This window comes from Thamnophis sirtalis, unplaced genomic scaffold (assembly GCF_051295495.1).
Source record: "Thamnophis sirtalis isolate CommonGarterSnake01/CBP01778 unplaced genomic scaffold, rThaSir2_p1.2 scaffold_5, whole genome shotgun sequence".
In the NCBI taxonomy this organism is placed as follows: Eukaryota; Metazoa; Chordata; class Lepidosauria; order Squamata; family Natricidae; genus Thamnophis; species Thamnophis sirtalis.
This window is the reverse complement of record NW_028261385.1, coordinates 120823601-120833007: the sequence shown is the minus strand read 5'-3', so window position 1 is coordinate 120833007 and position 9407 is coordinate 120823601.

Sequence of the window (9407 nt, the reverse complement as noted above, 5' to 3'; positions counted from 1 at the left end):
TTACATTTACCCAGACAGTATAAGTGATTGATTTCTTTGAGATTTATTAATTAATGTTTCAAAGACAATTATATTAAACAAACGTTCCACTCTTGACAGCATTTTAACTCAGTTGTTGCCTGAGTAAGTTGTAGGTTTTGCTTTTGTAAATTACATATGCGCCAACACTCAGCAACATCTGAATGTCAAAATGCTTAAAAGCCTTAAGATTTCTTGACAGGGTGGGCATTAGCTGGCAATATTGCATAAAATTGACAGTTATTTTGTTTTTATTTAAAGTCAAACATTTTGTCTGTGGAATCTAGGTTTTCTATACAAGCTGAACATTGCTAAGTGTTTTGAGATTGAGATGCCTCTCTAAATTGGGATCAGACCAGCATCATCTTGTGATATTCCCAGAGCACTGTATTATTATTCATTTTTTTTTATAAAACAGCCTTTCAGTTGTGACCTGTAATCTGAATTACATACTTTATCCCCTTTGCCAATCAAAGTGTAATTTGCATTTACTTAAAACCAAAGACTTTTAAAAACTCCTTTTAAAAAAAATAATATTTTGATTTTTAAAAAATATCCTGTTAAATTGATCTGTCTCCCCAAAGGGTGAGAGACAAGAAGATTCTCCTAGTCACCTAACCCAATATTATAGGGCTAGGAGGTAATATTACAGAACACATTTAGTCAATGTAATTTTTAAATTTTAATCTGCCAGAAAAGCAATAAAGGTTGTTGGAGCTCTATCTCTCATACATGCTGGCATTAGGGGGAAAATGTAAGATGAATGCATCACCAGAAGATTAGTGTGGGCAGCAGTAATTGTCAAGTTTCACTCCACAAGGCAGGAGGCAGAGTTATGATTGTAGACAGAGAGGACTTTTAGGAGAGGAACTCCATTCTTCAGACCCAGTCTTGATGCAACAATGATTGATTCTGAAGTTGGCAGTTTTAAGACAGGCTGAGATTTGATTGATTGTGCCATTATGCTTACATATATTTAAATTAACTAACTATAAAATTAGCTTTTCATTGTTAATTGTTATTGCATTTTATCTTTTTATTATATTGTGAGCTACTCAGTCATTTGGAGTTGGGCAGTGTGGCAACCAGTGGTGGGTTCTGGATTCCGTTCCAACCGTACCAGTTGTGTGCACATGAACCACATGGGCCCGGCGGCGTGCACATGGATGCGTGCAGCGTCCACATGCATCTTAGCGTCTCCCCAAGCCTCTGCGACGGTCCAACTGCTCAGCAGAGCGTTGTGCAGGTACTGTACGTGCCGTGCGCAGAAGCGCAGAAGACTGGTAAGGAGCTCAGGCAGGTGGATGGGCCCTCCAGAGCACTGTACCAGAACGGTATCCGGTGCTCCGGGCTGGCTCCAGTACGCCCATACCGGAGCGTACCGCCTGCAACCAACCCCTGGTGGCAACTCATACTTTTTACTCTTAGAAGTTTGTAATGGCCCCTCCATCATGTCCTTTAGCAGACAATTGGATATAGTTTTATTTCACCAAGGCTTCAACCTTCAGTTGTTATATGTGTCCATAAAATGAATCTGCAGGTGGGAGAGCTATGTGCACTTGATATAATTTCCCACAGATGTAAATTTGCAAATCAAGAAACTACAGATGTGCTTTTAGAGGAAATGGGTTATTTTTAGAATGGTGTTAGATCTAGGTATGACATGAAAACTGCCTTGGTCAACCTGATGCAGGAGTTAAAATGGGAGAGAGACAAAGGTGCTGCGGTGTTGATGTTGCTGGGTCTCTCAACTCCTTTGTATAACATAGATGACAGTATCTGAAAGTGCATGAGGAAGGTAGAAATCACAGGCAGTTGGGGCAAATTTGCTTCTGCTCCTACTTCTCTGGGTATTATCAAAAATTGATACTGCAAACCTGAACCCTGAGAATGATCATGGCTTTCTCATTACTTGTATTATTTAATATCTATAACAAGCTATTGAAAAGAATTACATGTTTGGAGCTAGTTGTTGCCAATATGGTAGTGATGCTCAATTCCTTTACACGAAGCTGCAGGTTTGATATATTTCCATTCTTCTCTCAGTTTTTAATTAAACTACAAGGCCATGTGACTTCTCAACAACTCTGGCAGACCAACTCCTTTTAAACCACCCTCACCCCCAAACCAAATTGTAAAAGATCGTATGTGGAAGAATAAGTTGAAAGTAAATTGAGACAAGATAGAGCTTTTAATAGAGTTGTGACTGATCTGGGAACTAAATTTGGGGGAAATACACTAGTTCTAAATGTGATTGTACTCTCTCTTAGGAATCAGGTTTGCAGCTTGGGGAATATCTAATATTGGCCTTGAACTGCCACATTGATGATAAACCAGATGTGTCCTTGGAAGAGAAGGATGGGGAGAGGGAGAGAGAGAACAAGCTGCAGTCTTTCATATGCTGGTGACTTTTATGTTTGGCTTACTGTAATCCAGCTATGTGTGCTGTTTATGGGGTAGCTCTTAAAATGGTCCACAATTTGCCGTTGGGCCAGAATGGTGCTTCTGAAAGGACCCACATAAATTGTGCTTTGAAACAATATCACTGCTTTCCATTTGCCTCCCCAGTCCTGTTGAAGGTGCTCATGTCAGTGCAAAAACTAGGGTTGACAGTTCTGGGTTGCAAAATGCAGTTGAATACCAGATAACATTGGAATTTTCTGTGTCTCTTTGCTGCCATCTAGTGATGATCCAGATTTCTGTAGCCCCAATTTAATAGCTCTGTAAATCTTTCTGTTTCTGTAAGTCTTTCTACTTTCAGGATTGCCTACTTCTTTATAGTTCATCTCACAGTCTTGAGGCATTATGACAACTACTGCTGAAAATAGCAACGTAAATGCAATTGATATCAAGTTCTGTTTTCTTGCTCCTTTGTCTGGCAGTGCCCATGTTATGGATCACTTGACTTTACTTTAGAACTGAAATAAGCTCCTTCTTTAGTATAGTTTAGGAAAGGTCAAAAATAGAGTTATTCACTTGGATCTTTTCACATTTTGAAATGCTAATGTTAAGGGCTTCCTATTTCCATTTATATTATTTAATTTTTTTTTACTTATAACTCCCAAGTTACTATTTTTATTCTAATTTTGTAAACTGACCAGAGTTATTAAGAAATGGGCAGCATGCACCTATTTAAAATGAATAATATAAATAGATTGACTTTGGTGACAAAAGCAGAGCAAAAACCTGTGGTAGATACTAAAATCCAACCCAAACTGCATACTTCTCTGCTGACGTCTGACATTTCACTGAGAAAATGTTTTCCAACAAATATTCATTAACAATAGAGGAAGAAAGATTTTCCAGGAAGTTCTTATAGCCAAAAAGGGCTTGAAGGTCTTTGAACATTAACTTTGCTTGTGAGAGTCTGCTTGAATGATAAAAGCAACCCTTTTAACAAAAACCCTAAATTAGAGCTGTCCTCAGTAATTTTGCTTTTTTCAATCACCTCTCCCCGTCCCCTTTTTTGCCTCATGTATACCTGGTATTGTTTTCCTTTCTCTTTCCTTCCCAATAAATCTGTCTTTAATGCTCACCTCATTTCCCACTCACCCCACCTTTTCTGCCATTCCAAAGAAATATGGAAGAGAATGTGGTGTATATGCAAGTATGTGAGAATAGTATACGGTGATATAACTCTATCAATATTTTAATTAGTAGTTCATCAAATAATGCATGCCAGGGAGTCCTGCATCTGTCCTTTATTGCAGAGTGGCTTCTGCTGATGCATGATTGCGTACACATATGCCCATATGCCAAATATGCCACAATGAAAACTATTACCAGATGGAAGGGGAATCCCCAGGTGTGGATTCAGCTAGAACTGGCAAGCCTAGCTGATAAGAGGGAGAAGAAATTGGGTGTTGTACAGGATTTTACTCTTTTATTTATTTATTTTTATTTGTGTATTTTTCTTCTACGTGGGAATGATCATAAATTCAGTCTTGTCTTTTTCCTCCATAAACAGCGAATGTCTGCTTTTCTTAAGGTTAGGGTTTTCATGACATAGCATAAATAAGAATTAGCAGCTGAAAAAACAGACCAAGAAGGACTGTAAGTCCTTTTTATCTTTGCTCTTGTAAATTAACAAATGGCTATTTATGTTAGTTTTAGTCCATTTTATACAGAACAGAAACCTGGTGGGAGTCTTAATAGTCATAACAACAGCAATAGCACTTAGACTTATATACTGTTTCATATGCTTTACAGTAGGGGTCTCCAATCCCTGGGCTGTCGTCCACTACCAATCTGTGGCCTATTCACAATCAGGCTGCGGGAGTGGCAGGCCAGTACACAAGTGCATGCACACAGGTCAATTTGCGGGAGTGGCAGTGCATATGCATGCATACACGCAGCTCAACTTGCACAAGGCTGAGTCAACCTTGAACATCAATTGGATTGAATTCCTGGCAGTGAGCTTCTTGAATGTTTCTCCTTTGGAAACGTACTATTTTCAGTGGATGGACACTTCATTGGGTATTAAATTATAACATGAACATCCTTTTTTTCCCTTTTAGACTGAGAAAAATGGAAAGTCATATTCATTCTTCCAGCTGTGGGGTGAAGTTTACAGTGAACAGCCTGCCATTTTGCCTTGCAACTTCGTAGAAGATAGAAGAAAAGCAATAGTTTGTGATGAGGAGCTAATTTTCATTCCCTGATGTGTCAAGTAATGTACTAAAGTGAATGTGACCATCTTTTAAGAGAAGATAAATGATCATGTCTTAGCTTAAAAAGGGATTTGTTGTACAGTTTCAGAAAATATGGCTTGGTCCCTGTTATGCTAGATAGAGGTATGGTTGCTTTTCTCTACAATCCTGCAATAAATGATATTTAACAACAGAACTGATTTAGTGATAACCTCTTTGAAATACCCAATGGTCCCTTCTTGGTATACTTCTATCATAGCATATTCAAAATAGACACCATAGAAGGTGAATCATTTTAAGATAACCATGAGCCAGTGTCTTATCTAAAATGGATAAATTTGTGAAACACCAACCCTCCATATCCTTCATTTACATGAGAAATGCTACTTGCTTTGAATCAGTTATAATAGCAAAAATGTGGCTGGGCCTGGTACTATGGAACCAGTCACAAATTGCATGTATGCAAGTTCTAAGTTAAGTTAAAGGGGAAGAAGAAAGCCAACATATTTCTATACTATAATCTTGGGCACATGCCTGAGAAATGGTCCTGAATCTTGTTTGAAAAGGATAAATATGAAAAGAGACTGTCTAAGATCAAGAAACAGAAGAAATTAAGCTGTATGTTAGAATAAACTCTGGAAACTACCAAGAAATGAAGAGGAGCCAAGCCTAAGAAAAACAAAAATCTTAAGATACTTGACAAGGAATTTCAGGGAGTGCTTAGAAAAAAACAAAAAACAATACTATGACACCCGTAAAGGAACCAAAGATGAGGAAAAATAAAGAGAAAAGACATTTCAACCCAGAATGAGGTTACAATCTCAAACTGATATGCAAAACATCAGTAAAACATACTAACTGATAGTAAAAGAACATCAATCAAAATTGGCAGGAGTATATTGAAAATATGTATAGTAGAGTTGTCAATATTCAAGATATTTTAGAAGATATTCTCTATTTACAATAAGATCTGTAGGAATTCTGAAATAATTGATGGAATATCTACAGAAATATAGTGGGAAACAGAACAAAAATCAATAAAAGCACTAACGAAGCTATGCTAACAATTCTGAAAAAATGACAGTAGCCAAAGATCAGAAGAGGTCAATCTATATATTAATACCAAAGAAAGAATTAACAGAATGTGCGAACTGTTATACAATATCCTTAATCTCATATGCTAGCAAAATAATATTTAGGATTATCCAGCACAGATTAGAAGCCTGCATGGAGGAGGAAATACCAGATGTTGAAACTGGCAGAAAAGGCTGAAGAACATGAGACATTATTGTTCATGCAAGCTGGGTAATTGAGAAACTCAAATAATACTACAAAGAAGTCAATATATGCTTCTTTCATTATAGAAGGGATTCAGTAGTGTCTTTCACCTCAAGTTGTGGAATGTGACTAGAAAAATGGAAATCCTTATGTGAAATGTATAGCGGTAGTCCTCGAGTTTTGACCATAACTGAGTCCAACATTTCTGTTGTTAAGTGAGACTTTAAAGTGAGACTTTAAAAAAGTGAGTCTGTGCATTTTATGACTTCTTGCCAGTTGTTAAGTGAATCACTACAGTTGTTAAGTTAGTTAAAGTGAATCTGGCTTTCCCATTGACATTGCTTATCAGAAGATTGTGTGGTTGCTAAGAGTCAGTAACAAGTTGATTGTGCATAATCAATCAACTTGCTTTAAAATCTGCCTTCCCTTCACATATCGTAACATATTCTTGCTCATTGTTTTAGTTTTTGTGCTTTATTCCTTACTGAATTCTGTGTTAGGAGGCTGAAATATGATTTATTTAATTAACTATAACTGGCAGTTTTAAACTTAGTATATTAAATTAACCACAACGGAACCTTTGATCATGTCTTAGAGACACAATAATTGGATTAACATGGCATGCTAAGAAAACCAAAATCCATATTTTGATTTATTGTAATATGTGAACTATTCCACTGACATAGAAAAACTATCTAGGTCACTGTTTTGGTTTTTTACTTGGATATTTCTTTTAATTAATTCGTTGCCTCAAATAACAAGATGGATAATATGTAAATCTAATAAAAAAAGCAGCCAGTTTCATCTGTACGTCCAGTGTAGCATCTTTTTCCATATCATTCTTATGTATCTATCTATAGAGGTAGACACTCTTAAAATTAATTTCTGAGTCCATTCTTCAAAAATATCTTTCAATATGTCCAATGTTAATGCAAAATGCTAAACCATTTGTTGCATTCTGCATTAATAAGTCAAATGTAAACGTTCTCTAACTGCAAGTTTTAGTTTTTTCTGGTTGCCTCTACTTTCCAGTCTTCAAAGTCTCATCTTGTCATATTTAAGTAGAATTCAAAACAAAAGCATTTTCCCATGGGAAGGATTCTTATAATTAATTCAAAAATCTTATTTTAAATCCCTTATCCATTTGTAATTGCCCAGAATCAAAGTCCTAACAACCCTTTTGCTATTGTTCTTGTAAAACTTGTATTTAATTTTTTTTTCACTAACATTTAGAGCAGAGGGCTCCAACCTTAACAACTTTAAGACTTGTGGACTTCAATTCGCAGAATTCCTCAGACAGCTTTGCTTTGCTTTGCTGGCTGAGGAACTCTGGGAGTTGAAGTCCACAGTCTTAAAGTTGCCAAGGTTGGAGCCCCCTGATTTAGAGGACACTCTCCTGGTGCTGTAAAACCTGTCAGCCTGAAGGTTCCTAATAGCTGAAATGCAATTAAGAAGCAGTTTTCAAACATGATTAGTAAAGGAAATATTTGAGCCCAGTCTTTTTGAAGGCAACAACTATTGTTTGAGCTATTCCCCTTGTCTTATAGATCGCGAAACCTTCCAGAAACTGCAGTCTTACATAAGGTGACCAGACATCCCGATTTCAGCAGGATGGTCACGCTTTATAACAATTTGTCCCGTGTCCCGGGACGTTGTAAAAAAGTCCCAATTTTCTGGCTTCATGTTGAAAGCCCAGTGCATTTGCTTAAGAAATCCTAACCGGGGCAAGACAAAAGACACTCTGTCCTAACCTCTCTCTCTGTCTCAGTACTTTCATTTAAGATATTAAAATGTTAAAGCAACAAAACGGACCCCCCGCCCCTTTTACCTCATTTTATAAGAAAAAATGACCAAGTACCATAGAGCTGCAGGAAACACTTTGCCTAGAGTAGTTAGCAACTGTTCCTTCCTGGATTTCCTGGATGGGAGGGGCACGGAGGTTGGAGGTCGGCTCGTGTGGGAAAAAATGGTGGCTCCTCCTCATTTCCCTGGGACTATTTCACCATTTTAATTTGCTCAGTTCTTTGTATTAACATCTATATCATTTTGGATTGACTTGGAGTTTCTGCCTGCTGGTAAGTGAGCTGGGTTTTTTTCTTTTATTTTTTTAATGCATTTTAAAATAATGTAGGTTTTTAAAAATGTGCAGCTGCTGTTTTTTTATTCAAAACAATACGTGTAACACTATGATGTGCCATGGAAAAATCATTTAAAAAAAACCTGAAAGAACAAAAGGTTTTTTTAGGGTATTTTCCTGATCAAAGCTATAATTGTTTCTGCATGACACCCTTAATCACAAATAGCCAACTACACTTCATTCTAAATAGTTTTATTTCCTTTATTGTATGTGATTACTCGAGTCCAAAAACTGAGTTAATTGGATAAACTCAGCTCCACAATTTACTAAATATACAGTTACAGGAATTTCATGTATAGTATGCTGTCTCTTAGGTTTTATTGAACATAGGAGAATAATATGAGAGGGATTTGATGTAAAATAAGCTCTTTTAATGAATTCAAATCAACGCAGCAGACAAGACATGGGAGTGAACATAATACACACTTTAACAATATATATTTTTTCTTTTAGCCACCAAATACTGCAGCAAATGTGTCAGTAATAATAGCAAGACAGGCATAGGATTTTCCAGCCAGGTTAATTTTACTTTTTTATGGTTTTGATATTTGATACGAGCCAAGGTGGCGCAGTGGTTAAATGCAGCACTGCAGGCTACTGCTAGATCAGCAGGTCAGCGGTTCAAATCTCACCGGCTCAGGGTTGACTCAGCCTTCCATCCTTCCGAGGTGGGTAAAATGAGGACCCAGATTGTTGGGGGCAATATGCTGACTCTCTGTAAACCGCTTAGAGAGGCCTGAAAGGCCTATGAAGCGGTATATAAGTCTACTGCTATTGCTATTGCTATATTGTATTTAATTTTATCTGTATTAGAAACTTATGAAGGCTGTGCAACATTTTGAGGTGATATAGAGTATGTAAAGGCATGAATACAGTAGAACCTTTGGTCACAACCATAATTCGTTCCATAATTTTGGTCACAAACTGATTTGGTCATGAATCAAACCTAATTTTGGAAATTTGGCGTTTACAAAAAAAATGGTGCAGAAGGGGAAATCAGCGGGGGGGGGGATGTGAATATTTTGGTCAGAAGCGTTCGTGACCAGAGGTTCTACTGTATAACATCTTCACTTAAGACTTAAGATTCACTTAAAATATAACATCTTCACTTAAGATTCACTTAAGAACTGTGGCAAGAAAGGTGGTGTAGTGACCAAAGTTACAATGGCATTGAAAAAAGTGACTGATGACCATTTTTCACACTTAGCGACCATTTTTACACTTAGCAACCGTTGCAGCATCCTCATGGTCACGTGATCAAAATTTTGATGTTTGGCAACAGATTCGTATTTATGATGGTTTCAGTGTCCTGGGGTCATATAATC